This window comes from Perna viridis, chromosome 1, assembly GCF_037379345.1.
Source record: "Perna viridis isolate PV_CMFRI_1.1 ecotype Kerala chromosome 1, ASM3737934v1, whole genome shotgun sequence".
In the NCBI taxonomy this organism is placed as follows: Eukaryota; Metazoa; Mollusca; class Bivalvia; order Mytilida; family Mytilidae; genus Perna; species Perna viridis.
Genome location: NC_142445.1, coordinates 35,128,764 through 35,144,698, shown reverse-complemented (window position 1 = coordinate 35,144,698; position 15,935 = coordinate 35,128,764). Strand labels below are relative to the sequence as shown.

General features: G+C 31.6%; 3 long non-coding RNA genes across 3 annotated transcripts; 1 reads left to right on the top strand and 2 right to left on the bottom strand.

The window, feature by feature from the left end:
* Window positions 1-3,733: 3,733 nt before the first annotated feature.
* Window positions 3,734-8,422, bottom strand: LOC148628514 (uncharacterized). The gene is made up of 2 exons (XR_015923733.1): window positions 8,295-8,422; window positions 3,734-4,966 (listed from the first exon to the last, which is right to left on the bottom strand). It is a non-coding gene; the product is annotated as an uncharacterized LOC148628514 (long non-coding RNA).
* LOC148628515 (uncharacterized) lies at window positions 5,547-8,313 on the top strand. The gene is made up of 3 exons (XR_015923732.1): window positions 5,547-5,627; window positions 6,918-7,029; window positions 7,873-8,313. It is a non-coding gene; the product is annotated as an uncharacterized LOC148628515 (long non-coding RNA).
* A 2,455-nt stretch (window positions 8,423-10,877) lies between the features above and the next one.
* On the bottom strand, window positions 10,878-15,529 carry LOC148628513 (uncharacterized). Its single transcript, XR_015923731.1, has 2 exons — window positions 15,320-15,529; window positions 10,878-11,730 (listed from the first exon to the last, which is right to left on the bottom strand). It is a non-coding gene; the product is annotated as an uncharacterized LOC148628513 (long non-coding RNA).
* Window positions 15,530-15,935: the final 406 nt, after the last annotated feature.

Genomic DNA, 15,935 nt, shown 5'->3' with positions numbered 1-15,935 from the left:
GGTTCCTCGGAAAAGGGAGTGCTAGAACATTATTTACTATTTTAAGTCAATTTTACACATGAAAAAGACAAATTTTCCAATAAATTGGAGGGGTGTCAACCCCCCCCTCCCCTTTGCACTCTCCCGTGGATCCGCCACGGGACAACATTACTACACAATTTCAGCAGCATAATAGTGAAAGTTAATAAATCCTATATGACAATCAGCCAAGACTCAACATCTTCAAAGTTGGATCTCTCATTTTCATTCAATTATGCACAAAAATTAACAAAATTTCCAAAACGGTGGGTTAAAACCTGGACTCCACTGACTACGCCACTTGAAACATTAGGAATATTGGTCTGCAATACTCATATATTCCATATATTGGCAAATATCCATATTTGTATGCAACATAGCCATTTTTCAAATTGCATTACAATTTAATATGTCAAAATATGAATGCGATTGACAAAATTTACTCCACTTACAGAAGAATTTAAAAGTATCAATCCTTATAAACTTCAGGCACTGAATATGGTAAAGGTGGTAACCCACCGAACAGACAATGCTTTATTGGTCTACAAATGCTATATTTTTACTTAACGATAATTCTTTCTGTATTCAGATCTGTATTTTTGAGTCAACCATATCAAACAAAATCAGGAACGATAATTCTTGCAAAGTGCCAATTTAATATACAATCTATACATTTTCTTTGTTGCGAGAGTATTTATAACAACCGAATGACAAACTAAGACTGGTTATGTGGGCGGTAACCGTTTCCGATTAAAGAAGAAAAGTACATAAAAGTTGTGTTTTTGACATGTTTGAATAACCTCCTATTTGATTTTTTTTAAAGACTTCTACTTAATTTGGACTAAAATGCATGATCTTGTAGTTTATACAGAAATAAAGATACTGTAATAAGACGAGTAAAGCAGTAACTCCTGACCCTAGTCAAGACTAGGACTGAGTTAACTTTCTATCACATTTATGATTATCTATACTTTTTATTCATGTAATTCTCTCTACCGGTGTGTACGTAGTTCCACTTTCTATACAATCTAGGATTTTGCAACATAAAACATCTTCTCAACAATAATGTTCTGCAGAAAATTGTTTCCATCTATTTATGTAAAAGGTAAGGACAAATTGAAACTAAAGTATAATACACAAGAGTTCACGAAAATTAATAATAAAGATTTTTTCCTTGCATGATAAAAAGTGAATGGTCAACACTTTTAAAAGTATACAAACTGATCTTAAGATCTGATTAATAGGACTTGTTGAGATTTTATGTTTTGTGTGAATTTTCTGTTAGACTGCGCGCAATAAGTCCTGGGGATGCTAGAAGATATAACAGACTACTAGCTTAAATCGGCTCATCAGCAGATATTTTTATTAAATGAACATTTCACATTTTTTGTATTGTTGTACATATATATTGCCTAGGTCACACATCAACGGCTCACCCCGCCAGTTCCAACACGGATTAAATATTGCAGATGACCGCGGAAATGTCAATGTCCGCAGTCCGATACAGATCCGATACGGATGCACAAAGGTGTCACTACGGGGGAGACGGGTCATTTAGCGACATGTACGATACGGATTGATACGCTACACGGTTCTAAAATACTGAAATGACACGACTAATCGAGAACCTGTTTTAGAAAATAACTAGGGCGCATATTTGGATACAAGTGCGCAATTATTCACAATGCTATTTCCGTATGGGGCCCTCACTTCCACTAAAATCTAAAAATAGATCCGGATAAAATTTCTCAAATCTATTCTAACGCAATGTTGCTAAAATACAACCATATAGCTTTTGAATTTTGAAATAAAAACCACCATTACATGCGACGTTTCTGTCCGTTAATTAAGTCTCAAAAAGGGGATATTTTTTCCAACACCAAATGTTCAGTAGCCACCCTAAGCCTTAAGTACCCCATATAATATACATTTATGGGCTGCTAGTTTTCAAATTAGATATTTCTGGTTCCTTACTGTTCGTAGATTTTTTTCATTTTGTTAGCGACTTCTTGCACTCCTAATTTTTGTACTTAATATTCGCATATAATTTGCATAAATCTGTAGTTATACGTCACCAAATGCTGTAGATCACCACCATAGCGTCGTAGTTCTAGATTCATACGAAATAAAAATGTACCTCTTAAGTTTTATACTCTAGGCCGGGAACTTTACAACCCAAAGATCGCTACACCGTACCTTTTTTAAAACATAAAACATATCATACACATGTCTATGCGTGTTTTTTTCTTCTCTTTCTTTCTTTCTTTAGCTTGTATTAGAACGGGAAGTTTACATTAAAAGATAATGATAGGTTAGCATTGAATTTATGTAATATTACCAAGTTTCCGATTCAAACACAGGCGTTCGTTACAATTGATTATATAAAGGTCATATATATTATCAGGACAAAGAGTTCGCAATAATATCAAGGGAACCATGAGTTACTAGCGGAAGTCACCCGATTTTAGAGCATATCGCATTTGCACCATTTCGGATATTGAAAGTATTTCATTTATTATCCACTAATCGTAAACTCCTGGGCTTCATGTTGGGATAAAGATCTAGCTGGATACCGAGGAGGCAATGTGTATTACCATCTCTGCTGTTTTCCTTCTATCTCTAATATATTTAAATTAGGAGAAAGAGGAAAATATCAGAAATGGTAAAACAAGCTAAAAACAGGTCAGACATGCGTATAATAGCCAAATATGAGGCATATAAGGGAACACTATAAAAATACATGGGTTTCGACGAAAAATATCGAGAAACCACAAATTGTTCCCAAGCGCCTGTGATTGTAACCATTTGGACTAAACAACGGTTGGCGATGGTATACAATGTAATATTCAGTACGAATAAGAACGGTCTGATAAGTGATTAAGTGAAAGTGTGAATATTCGCAAATAATCTTCCTACACATTCGCTTAAACATGTAATAAAATTAGTTAAAGGAAACCTTCGTGTTTCTAACCAGCTAGTCAATCAGTGATATTTCTGAGAGGGCATACGGAACTTGAAATTTAGACATATCTAAATATGAATTCTATTAATAAAAAATGCGTGATTTTTTTTTATTTACAGATACATATACAAGAAAAAGTAGAGATGTCCAGTAGATATGGAGTACTGCAGCAGATCAATAACATCAAAGTCAAAGTAGAAAACATGTGCTTTTGAGGATTTTACGATCTTAGTGGACTCATGGTGTGCTTCAGTCTAATTAAAACTAGCTCCTAATCTGTTCACTGCGTATCCGCATTCTTAAGCTAAAATCAAATTTTAACACTTTCCGAAACATATCGTGTGCATGAAATTTTTCGAAGCACCGGTAACATTGAAACTTTTTTTATCATATTAAAGGCTTCACATGAGGCATAAAAGTACAAACAATTTAACAAACAATGAGAACGGCATGAATTAATATATATACATATGAAGTAGGTGTGTGCAGATGGAAGAGAAATATTAAAAAATAATATCACATGAATACAGTCATTACAATTTTGCAAAATTTCGCCAACCCGACAAGTATATATTTATCCTGACTATTCATTAAATCTGCCAGGCTAACAACTAAAATAAATAATTTTTCGTCTTTCATGGCTATAAAAGTTACAGCTAAATATATAGTTAAACTCACCACGGAATATATAGTGAAACTCACCACCCACTTCTTCCTTAACAGAGCTCGCATTCTCTTTCAGACCTATTAATACTTAAAACACTACCAACTTCAATTGGCAATCTATGGCTTCCACATCTAAATTCAATAAGATTATACAACATATCTGGTGGATGCATAGCAATATAATTCTCAAAAACCATAGTTAGAATTAAAAATTCTGTACTTAAAACACTTAAGAGAATCAAATGTTAGTGATTTCCATTCTTCCACAATTTTTTTTCATGAAGAAATAGCTTTACATTATAGACAGAGTTATATTTCTTAATACAGATTGATCATTCCAATAATTATCGTGACCACGTTCGTTTAAAATTCAATTTATACATGAAAGGCATTTAGAATGGTCTGAGATCTATAGTTAAATTTAATTACAGGTCTACTGAATGGTACACATCATCTTTATCAAGTTAATATAATATGTCATACAATGTTCGAGATATGTTCTCTTTTTTGCCATTCATAACTCGTTGCCAAAATCAAATACAGCATTTGCCTTACCTCCCCTACAATACTTTTACGTATAATAGGCATTATAGAAAATATGAACTTGACATTTCGGCACCTCAATTTCAATCTATCATGTACGCGTAATTACTATCTTAACACACAACTGTCATTTTGTTTTGTCAATACTGTTATTTTTATTGCAAAGCTGTTAAATCTATAAAAAAAAAGGGGGGGTTATGAGGGTAATACAAGAAAAAAAAAGAATTGGTAAGATAAAAAGATCCTACCAATAATATACAAATTATAATTCCTTTATATCCGTTTTCTTCTTTATTCTTATGTGTAATGTGAAACCCATAAAAATATTTCTTTTTACTCAGCAATACATTCTACTCATACTATTGCAAAACAGTGATAGAAAAACAAACAATAAAGACAATAAAACATAATTGGAGTATACATATCTAATATTGAACAAGAGTACATTTCTTCAGTATTTCTTATTATGCCAGGTTTATATATTTTTCAAATAAAGTAGTCTTAGAATTTCCTGATTTTAAATACTAGTTAACATTTTTACTATTTTTGGTGTACAAAAGTATCAAACTGTTTTTTGTTTGATCCATTTCGGGGTCCAGAGGGGATGCAAAGGGTTGGCACCCCTTTTTACTGGAAAATTTGTCATTTTCTTGTGTAAAATTTAAAAAAAACTGGCAAATAATGTCACCCCCCTTCGTCCTGAGAAACCTTGGCTGGCACCCCTCCTTTTCAAACTGTGTGGATCCGCCCCTGATTAGATCTGAGAAACTGAAGTTTCTGAAAGAAAAAAAAAGTAAAATTTTAGAATTGGATAAACTGTCAAAAAAGATATTTCTGAACTTTTTACTTTGGAAAAAGACTACAAGTTTTATTGGAACTTGTCTTGAATTGGAATTTCGTATTGTTTTATTGCTTCTGCTAACAGAGAACAAAAGTGCTGCATTTGATTTTTGATTACCATAAAAAATTAAAAAAAAATTAACATATATATATATATAACCACATCCACAATTTCGTATTGTTCATGCTTGCATTAATGAAAAACAGAGACTTTTTTAAACTATAACCAAGCAAGTATAATTGCGCACCTCTTTGATATTAAACCCATTGTAAATATAAATAGCCATGCCATAATTGTCAAAATTTCTTTACAAATCTTCTACAGTGACATGTATACACCTGTGCGAAGGAATTTTACACTTTTTGATCAGTTAATACATACCCAAAACAAACACAGCAAATATTTGTTATTGAATTTTAATTAGTATTATCATTAGCTTCGTGGACATTAATCTATAGTTCGTTCCGCGCAGGTGTCCAGCAAGGCAATCTACTTTATCTTTTGTTCTTTTTAATACTCGACAAGGCTTTCCCACCTGTGCAAGAGAGATACGAGATAGATCCCGACATACTGGCGCCAGACGGATACTTAAGTATGGTAAATATATACACAACTGGGGTTTAAGTATTACTCGTACAAAATTACCTCATAGAAATATTTTTAAACTTTTTTCCACCTGCATATTAAATTATTATTCATAAATTAATACTTCGGTACTTTTGAAAAGTAACAATAATAAATTGGTATGGATTAAACATCTGTCCAGATACATTTAAAGACAAAATTTGACTTCAAAGATATCTTTTACAATGAACCAGGATGGGAATTGATAATTTTGACATTTAATGAAGGTGAAATGTTCTCGAAATATCTAAAGCAATACACATTTTATATGACAAATGCATTGAATTTTCAATTTGTTGTTAACCTTCCTGTACAGGAATTTTCTATAATGTAAAAACTGCTATTATAGTTCAATGTCATTTGCAAATTCAAAATCAATAATTTCAATTGAAACAAAATTAATTCATAATGTTGATTAAACATTTGTGAAAAAAAATGTTATGTCCGAGTCAAATTAGTGACACCAATAAACTATCTATCCTGTTGTTCCTTATTCAAAGTCTGTTTTGACATTTTTAATAAAAAAGACATCCCGAATTTTTTTAAGTTTAAAATAGATATTAATCTCTGCCTCCCTGACAAAGAACATTTCAAACATAAACAGGTGCAAAATATTTTTGATATTTTCTAAAAAATTATCGATCATTGGAACGTCAATAGCTCTCCCATGTGAAGGTATCTTTGGCCTGTGTAAAAATGCATGTCAAAATCCCAAATTAACACGTGGCCTAGCTGTACAGGTGTTCAGCAGACTGGCTGGCGTCTACGATTTATACTAGTAATATATGTAAACACCGACGCAGACGAGATATAATGTGGATGTGTACATAGTATTACAATGGTACTTAATGCTTCTACAAACAAAAAAGTTTTAAATTTGATAAAGCGTTATTGTATCAATAGAGAAATATATTAAACCATGCTGAAGTGTTAAAATTGTGAAAACAATACGTTTTAAACTTTGAAAAGGACAATATGGTGCCAACAGGCTATTGGAATGTTTTGGGAAGAAGAAATCTGACGACAGATTTAAAATTTTAATCTTAAATGATTGAAAACTCTAGGAAGTTTGGCAGATCTTTTGAAGGTTCTTTAATAAATATTTTTGTAAAAGCCAATAACAAATTTATCAGTTATACTGTTCATTTACGTTTTCGCTTTCATTTGATTCAGTCACTTGTGAAGGTCTAACCATTAAAATTAAAACAACTTGTACCATTGAATTAGATGACAAAAGTGTTTTGACTCCAAATAATTTTTCAGATTTATGTGTGAACCAAAATATCATTAGGATCCAGAAACAAAAATACTTCTCGAGTGGTGATCGACGCAAAAAGGAAAAAAGTCCTGACCATTCCTGGTCGTCAATTTCCTTGTATGTGTTGTAATTATAATTCTTTCTTTCGGGTTTAAAATAAGTTTTTAAAATGGATTATAAAATAACTTCATTTTGCCATGTTATAAAGTAAAACATCTAAAAAAAAACAAAACAAAACAAAATCCTTCTTATCGCATTGTAAATGTTTGATCGATATGGTGTGTCCATCATCAACACGCTAACAAATTTAGATGACACATTCTTTATATCGGCATATAGAATATGAATATGTTTATTCCAATCAAAAGGTCATTTGCAGATCATATATGACAATTACATACATATAATGATGATTAAAATTCATATACTGGCATAGTTAATGGTACCTTTTATATGATCCTACAACAGGTACAATACAAACTTCAATAGAAAACAAAATTTTATTGCAAAAATTTAACAATTCTTGGTCGTGGTCTCCTCTGTCTCCAAAATTTTAGATAAAAACTTTCCGAAGCATTTAGGAAAATTTTGCATTATAAAGAATTCCGAACACGTATTATTTCTAATATTTTTAAAAGAGAACATTCTGTAACAAAATGAACAACATCAATTAATAAATAATTTATTAACTCGATTGGAAATTCTAAAATGGTACTCTACAGATGCTGATGGTCAATATAAAGTTTCAAGTGAGTTCGGATGTTAAATATTCTAAGTAATATTATTCAATAAAGATTAATAAAAATCGCAACCAACACCTGTAAAAACGAATATGATAAGAAGACTTATGATTATAAATAATCTAAATAATCTAATCCAGGTACTTAGTGTATTTTCTACTTCAATTTTAACACTTTAAAATGCATTTTATTTCCTTCACAATTAAACCTCGCTTCTTAGTCTCTTCTGTAGATGCTCCTTGTCGCTGGCTATTTTCTGACCCGACCTATTGTATGATTTAGACTACAAGGTTTTGTACTATAGACAGACGAGTGTGATATTCTTTTGGTACCATACATTTGATATATCACGATATCCGTGCTAGTTGCTCGGTATTCGATGATCGAATCCAAACGTTCAAGGAGGCAACGACAATGTCAACAACTAAATCTAATCTCGGATAAAGAATGAATGTTGAAAAGGGTGATAGTGAGAAAACTGTTATTTTTCTGCGTTGTATAATTCGATGACGATATGTACAGGAATACCTATGTATTCGGCAAAAATGATTGCATTTTCTGAAATCGGTTGAATTTTATTTTTATAACTTTTATACCAGTATTTTAAGAAGCAATATATGGTATTAAATAAAACTTGCTTACGAGGTTGATTTGTACGGAACACGTCTTAAAAGTGCAATGTATAATTCAAAGATACCAATCTTCTGTATCGATAAAGCACACTTGCTAAACCAGGACTGTTCTGTAACTGTCATTGTATAGCAATCATCTAAGACTATGTATGCATGAAGAACCCCCCATCCCCCACCCTTCCACCCTCCCCCCCCCCCCCAAAAAAAAAGAAAAACACCCACACCCACACACGATAGTCGCGGTCATGTTTTATCCCCAACAATCTGAAGGTGATTCGAACATTTATTGGGATCAAGTGATTATTTAAAAACGATCCAGGAACAAACCTTTTGCATTGTTCATTTTTACATCACAGTAGTTGATTCGTTTTTTTTACTTTTTAAATGAATACTATATAACAATAACGAAGTTTGAAAACATGAAAAATTGTCACAAAATTTCGTATTAGCGACCATAATTTAGAAATCGAAAAAGGACGTTATATGGTTTACCTCGAAAGCAGAGGATATGCGTCAGCTATAATAAACTAGAAGATGAATACCATTTCTTTCTTAACTGTAAAAAGACATAATCGAGTTGAACTTTTTGAAATATGTAAAAATATTATTTCAGACTTTTAAAATATATCTTCGTTGAAAAAAAAGTATATTCTACTTCCGAATATATCATTTCTGTCTGCTGAATGTTCATTTGTCAAACGATCATTAGGGTCCAAAAAGGTCAAAGAGTAAAATTAAATAATTGCTGTATTACATACGTCTTTGTATATTGTTAAATATAACAAGAATGTCCAAGAGACAACAACCACACAGGGATGAAAAATGTCACCTCAAGGCCACCCATGGGTCTTCAATGAATGAGAGGAAACTCTCACACCACATGGCAGGCTGCAGCTGGCCCCAAAACAACATTAAACAGGTACAATGAAATAGTTGCCCCATGTTGCTAGTGTACATAAAAGTAAACTGAAAGTGAAAACGAAACAATACATACAGAGGTCAGAAATTCCTGACTGGGGACAGGCGCAATAAATGAGGCGGAGTTAAAGTTATCTGCCGTGATCACAACCCTGCACTTTAACATTTGGTCACTGCGGAAAAAATATTACACAAATAAATACACAAAAAATCAGTTAAATAAAGGTCCGAGTCCTTTGTTAAAACAGAAATAAATAACTTGAATATACATGTTTTTGTTTGACCTAAAATGGCTGTTAATTGTAAATTAAGTAAAAATGCTTAGAAAATTATAATAAAAGATAGAATATTTGTCGAGCAGACGTCGTCCTTGCAAGCCTCGAAATAGTAGACAGTGACATTAAACATTCCCTATTTTTGTCATCAGAAGATAGATGTATCGTATACTAATGAACAATCAAATCTTTATATAAAATAGCACTGTGAATTAGAAAGTCAACCAATTAGAGATAAAAGAAACAGAAAACATAAAACGTAAAACAGCATCCATATCCGATGATGAAAGAAACGAACAGCTGATGCAGCTGTTAGGAGTCAGAGAAAAAGATAATGATATTAATAATGCATTAGAATGCAATTATCAAGTAACACTGACCATTTGATTAAGATAAGTTAATTTCATATCATGCAGCTGTTGTTCTTACGAAAGTACTCGATTAATAATGTCTCTGCTTATTCTGAACTGCCATTTCTAAAGATGGCAGGTTCTCATGGGAGTGTAGAAAGCGAAACGAACACCTGATATTGGAACTATCATATCCCTTGGTTCATTAATCCAAGAGAAAAGTAACATAACTGAATGACTGAAGAACAATACATTTCTGACTTATTTTTCAATTCGACGTAGAAATTATACTCAGTCAATATATTCAAGCCGAGCAATAAAAAAAAGCAACGAAACAAAGACAACAACAACAACAACAATGAAACAATACACAAAAAAGAAAGTGAATAACAACAGCAACAACAGCAAAACACGAAAAATTCTGTCAAAAAATGTTCTTCGAATATTCAACCTTTCATAAATCTAGAAAACTTATAATAAAACGAAATAGTCCTCATTTGTAAGATCGATCCATCAAGTAAAAAATCATACTATAATAAATCCGCTTAATTGCTTGATTATCAAATACTACCGACATAAAGTGAAACAAAACCAACCTGATATACAAAATGAATAGAAAAAGAAGGGCAAAACTTAACTAGATTGCCAAAAGAAAAAAGAGTACGCAAATAAAACGAAGGAAAAAACAGGAAATAAACGACTGACCAGATCTCTAAAAAATAGAATAAACAAAGGAAAAACAAAGGTGAGTACGGTTCATGTTCGCCAATGTAAGTATACAAATATATGCTTAAATTAGCTAAATACATTACGGAATCCCATTCGAGGAACCGTTTACTAACAGGTGGTGCTGAATCCTACTTTTATGACTAAAAGTACATCCAAACAAATCGATGTTTACCTATGTCTTTTTGGAACCCACTCCTTTTTTATGCTCATAACTGTTGCGTATATAGGTTGCAGACCACCAATACAACTAAGGGGCATTTGGAACGTACGCAAAAATAGTCCTACGCAGAAATTACCCCTGTTCCTCATAGTGATGTGAAAAAAAGTTCTCCTTTTATTTTAAAAATTTAAACAGTTTCTGAAAGGAAAAACATTTCTGTACATTTTATAGGTGCATGTTGCTTCTTGTGATGTGAAGCCTAATCTCCATAATGATTTCTAAATATACCCCTATCTTGTGAAAACACTGGGATGTCCCATGCTATTTATAGACCCTTCACTTCCGGTGACCAGTACTGCACTGCAATTCTGCTAACCTCACATGCCATTCTGAGGATTGTGAGCTGACATATGCTGAATCATGCTGATATATTGTCCTCTGCAGGCTAAGTTAAGGTAAAGTGTATAGAAGCCATTGAATATTGTGAAATTAGCATAGAAGCCTATGGAAAGTGGAATTAGTGGTTTCTAGCCTATATTAGTATTTCAGAAAAGCAGAAAAAAAGTTCTATACCGCAAGTTTGGCTTGTTTCACATTAACAAGTACGATTTTCACATTATGCAGATCATTCCAGTAAAACTATGGATTGGACAGTTCAAAGTGGTTATTTGTTCCAAATGATAATCCAGCTAGACGAACCGGGAGAAACGCAATTTGGAACAAAAAAAAAAAAAACACTTTGATGTGATAGGCGAGTTGGTAAAGAACATGACCGCGACTATCGTATGTTTTTGTCTAATAATAATGCATTTATAGTCTCAGATATTTGCTATAATAAAGCACCTTCGATGAATGCTCCAACATTTAGATGAGACCGATTTTGTTTTTTTAAATCTTCTTCCTTATGGTATACTAGGTTATAATTGGCGTTCATTGCTTTGGCTTGGAACTTTTAGGAATTACAAAAGTATATTGCAACGGTTTCTTCTCATGATTTCAGTATTCTGGATTGACCTGAAAAAAAATCAACAAAAATGCCTACTGAAATAACTAAAAATGTATATAAAATTCTAAAAGATCACAGGACATAGACTTCGTCTGAATAAGACATATAACATGCTCAGTCGGTGTTTTTAGAAAAAAAAAGAGAACATACTGGAACACCTGGTCCATGCTCTGGTTTTTAACTGAGTCTGGGTAGATCGTTTGCTTTCATTTATTTGTAGTTGTTATTTATGTTATTTTATGTTCTTTGTTGTGTTTGTCTATCTTTTTGTTGTCTAGTCATTATCCCTGGTATATGTTCTTTTCGATGTCTGTCCGAATCTTGCATATTAGAACGTATAAAACTAAATAAAATATCCGCTCAGCCAATCAAAAGACAGAAGACGTCACTGGTGACCCGGGGTTATATTTGAGAGAAAAAAACTTGTGGAACGAAAATATTACCTGGGCTGCCAGGTTGTATGTATACTTACATGTACAATGAACAGTATTTGAAAACGCAGCCATCGATAAGTTCCTTAATTCAATAATAGGAAAAAGAATAGAGACAATTTTAATTAAGGCTGTTTACCCATGCTCCGTCAAAAGACCATTTCAATAATGGCGCCAAAATGCATACTTTTTCTACAGTATCAAGAAAACGTGTTTGTTCGTTTTTTAAGCAAACCTGATTATATTTCATAGATGATAAAAGTAAAGTTTCTGTATCCAAAAAGGATGGCACAGACAGATGGACAAGTGCATAGCCCTTGAGTATGGGATGAATAACTGTCTTTGACATTTGGGATAAAACTTCAGACTAAGGATGTTGTCCATCTGCCAACAGATGTTCCTGTCTGAATTTTGAACTCCTAAATTTTTGCTGGTGTAACTTTCTTAATTTTGTTCATTCGGAGTACTGTTTATATAAAAATTAATAATGTTACTTATTACAATCCCTTTCAGTGTGCATCATATCTTTTTGAACATGGTGTTTAATCCCTTACTAAGGAACTTGTTTTATCTTATTATTTTCACACGACAGCACCTGCTATTGGGCATGATGTCATGTTTATATTATGTAAAAAAAATAAATCCGGTTTCTAATTTCATTTGTGAACGCAAATATGGGAAAATTTGATATTTCAATTTTAGTTCCTTATACATTACTAACGTTTCAATTGTTTTATATTTCCCTTTAATATTTCATTTTCAAAACTATCTTAACTTAGGGTGAAATTTTAAGACGCGTCTAAGTTTCACATGATGATCATGATACATAAGAATCGTCCTGTGTATATTTTATTGACAATACGTAATTTGGTCTTCTTTAAAATGTAAATCAATGCACAAGTTAAAAGTTATAAATCATTCGCATGCTCTTTTAGGCTGATGAATAGAATGTGTTGAGTTTTGTCTATTGATAAATATAAATTGAGTTACAACCTGTTTCATGCTTGTACAAAAGTTTTCAAAGACCATTCCTTAATATTCCCATTAAAATGCATATTTAATGTTGCTTATAAATTTTGAGCAAGCAATAACTAAAATGTATTTTGTGCATTTAAACATATGTTATTGAGAAGATTAATTATGTTGAAAGCATTAACACCCTTTAGGAAGCACTTTTACATCGAAAGCTATTGGTAGTAAAACAAAAATAAAATTTCTGAGCTATATGTTTTTTTATTGACATTTCTGAAAAATATTAAACTAAAAAGTAAAAGTTTCCCCGTTTTATTCTTATATGGCTCTTATAACACAAAAAATATAACTTTCATTTTAAGTGAATAATTATTAAATCACAAAATGTACTGACTACTTCTTCAGTTCATCTGCAAGTTAATAAACATGGTACAAATAGTCTATTTAACTTCGAAACGTAAGAATTGAGAGATGAAACCCCAAATAGGGGCAGGGTCATATGGAATCTTTCCATATACGTTGAATTAATCGAAAAATCTAAATCACGAAAAAAGTCATTAAGATACATACAAATTTACTTGGACTACACCTATAAACATGTTCTAAGTATATTCATAATTCACTTTCTTTTGATTTGAAAAATGGCAAGAAGTCATTTTATAGAATAAAACACGGTCCAATTGACGGAGATTTTTTAAACGAAATATGTGTAATCAAATGCAAGTAAAAAAAAACATTCCATTGAAATGGGCAATGATGACGGCATGACAAAATTCATGGAAAAAAACAAACAAAAAACAAACAAACAAACAAATAAACAAACAAAATAACAAATGACATTTTTATGATGGAAAAAAGCAAATACCATTCCACATTATAATTAAAATATTGATCCTTAGTCGTATGTCGAAGTAAAAAATTGTCATAACGCTCTTTATAAATGAACGTTAAACCCCAACAATCAATCAATCTTTATAAATGATGTGCTCAGATCGTGCATTGTATAGCTTTATTATCAGCAAACTTTGTAAACTTCTATAAAATTAACTCTATTATCTACTTCAAAAACATTTCGAAAAGTACATACGGCTTAGAAAAAACACACACACATTTTAAAATGTAAATGTTTGCCTTTATTTGATTAAACAACATAATAAAAGTATGTCTGCTTAGTCAGCAAAATTTTCATGTTATGATATTGCACTTCAGTTTAAACAATAACATAGAAATTCAGCTGTGTCTTCATTTATAAACGCCATTTCTACTATGTCAAACATTTTGTTCTATTTGTTATATCGTTTGATGTATTCAAACGAACAAATATGAACAGTAATGAAATCAACATTCCATTACATCTTTGAAATGTACAAGGATGTTATCTCCCACACAACATCAACAAAAAAAATAATATCCGAAGGTTATTATTCTTATTTTCTCTAATTACACATAAAAATGTATCACATTGAAACAATCACCTTTATAAGTTCGTAATAGTATTTATTTATTAAACTGACACACCAAGTGCCCTTAAGAATGTCTCACGTGACTCAATTTTACCTATTCAGTGCGGGAATAAATGACTAGGTAATACCACTGTCGCCGTACTGGCGGCTGAACACCTGAGTTTGTCGTACACCTGTGTGTGCCTATGATTATAACAGACAGTTATTTCAACGTTTTGAATTATTAGTTGAAAGGAGATACTTCAAACTGAAATGAACATGTTGAACTTTGAAAAAAGTTTTATTTTTGTTTCTTTTAACAGCTCTTTTCGACGTATCTTATCTGCATTTTGTTGCAGTTAATATCTTTTATTCGTTTTCACTTAGCGAGAAAAGTCATACAACAGTCTTTTGAATACAAAAACATAAACAAGAATTCTTGAATATTCCGTATTCAATTAAAATTTTGAATCTTGCTGATTTTAAACCATTGAGCTTCATAGATAAGTGTTAAACAAAACTATCTTATGTAGAAGATTTAAAATAATTTTATAAACATGAAGCAATGTGACATTTTACATTTTGTTTGAAACAAGTTTTTTTATGGAACAAAAAATGAATAAAAATGGTAAATAAAAATTTCACAGATTTTTTTGGTATTTTGACGAAATCAAATATATATAATTTAAGCGATTTTTTTCTATAAATCTTGAATACCAACAAGTTATAAATGCTACTAGATAATTACTAACATTGCTTTAGAAAAAAGGTTCCGTAATACTGTAATCCACTTCCTTGAGAATTCGGTTATGCAATTATGATAGTATTATTTTTGTATCATCATATGATAAACCATAAATTATTTTCGTACAAATTACGGTAAAATCATCAAAAGATTACACATATTGTATAACGAATTATTAAGTTTTGCAATTTGTCCCCTGTAAAGAATGAGATTTAAATTCATAGACTTCCACCTTAATTATTGGTAAAATGAGATTGTATAATATGAACGTTTAAATCACCCATCATAATGAATTGTAACGAATCATTGATAGATCTGAAAAGGAGATATGGCGTTTGACAACCGCAGGTGTGAATATTACCTTATTTGAATTGGCAGATTATAAACAACTTGTCAAAAAACGTCAGAATCAAAACAAATAATATCATGTTCTTACGAACCCTTGTAGAGACATGAAATTGCATTTCTCCAAATATTAATCAAATAAGGAAATTCATACTTAAAGCGGTAAATTAGGAACGTAATATATGATAATGTATCACAATACGAAGCCCTGTTATACATGGTGTAATACCCAGGGTGTTTCCGCAAATGCCGAAGACAGATGGACTACTGCACTAAAA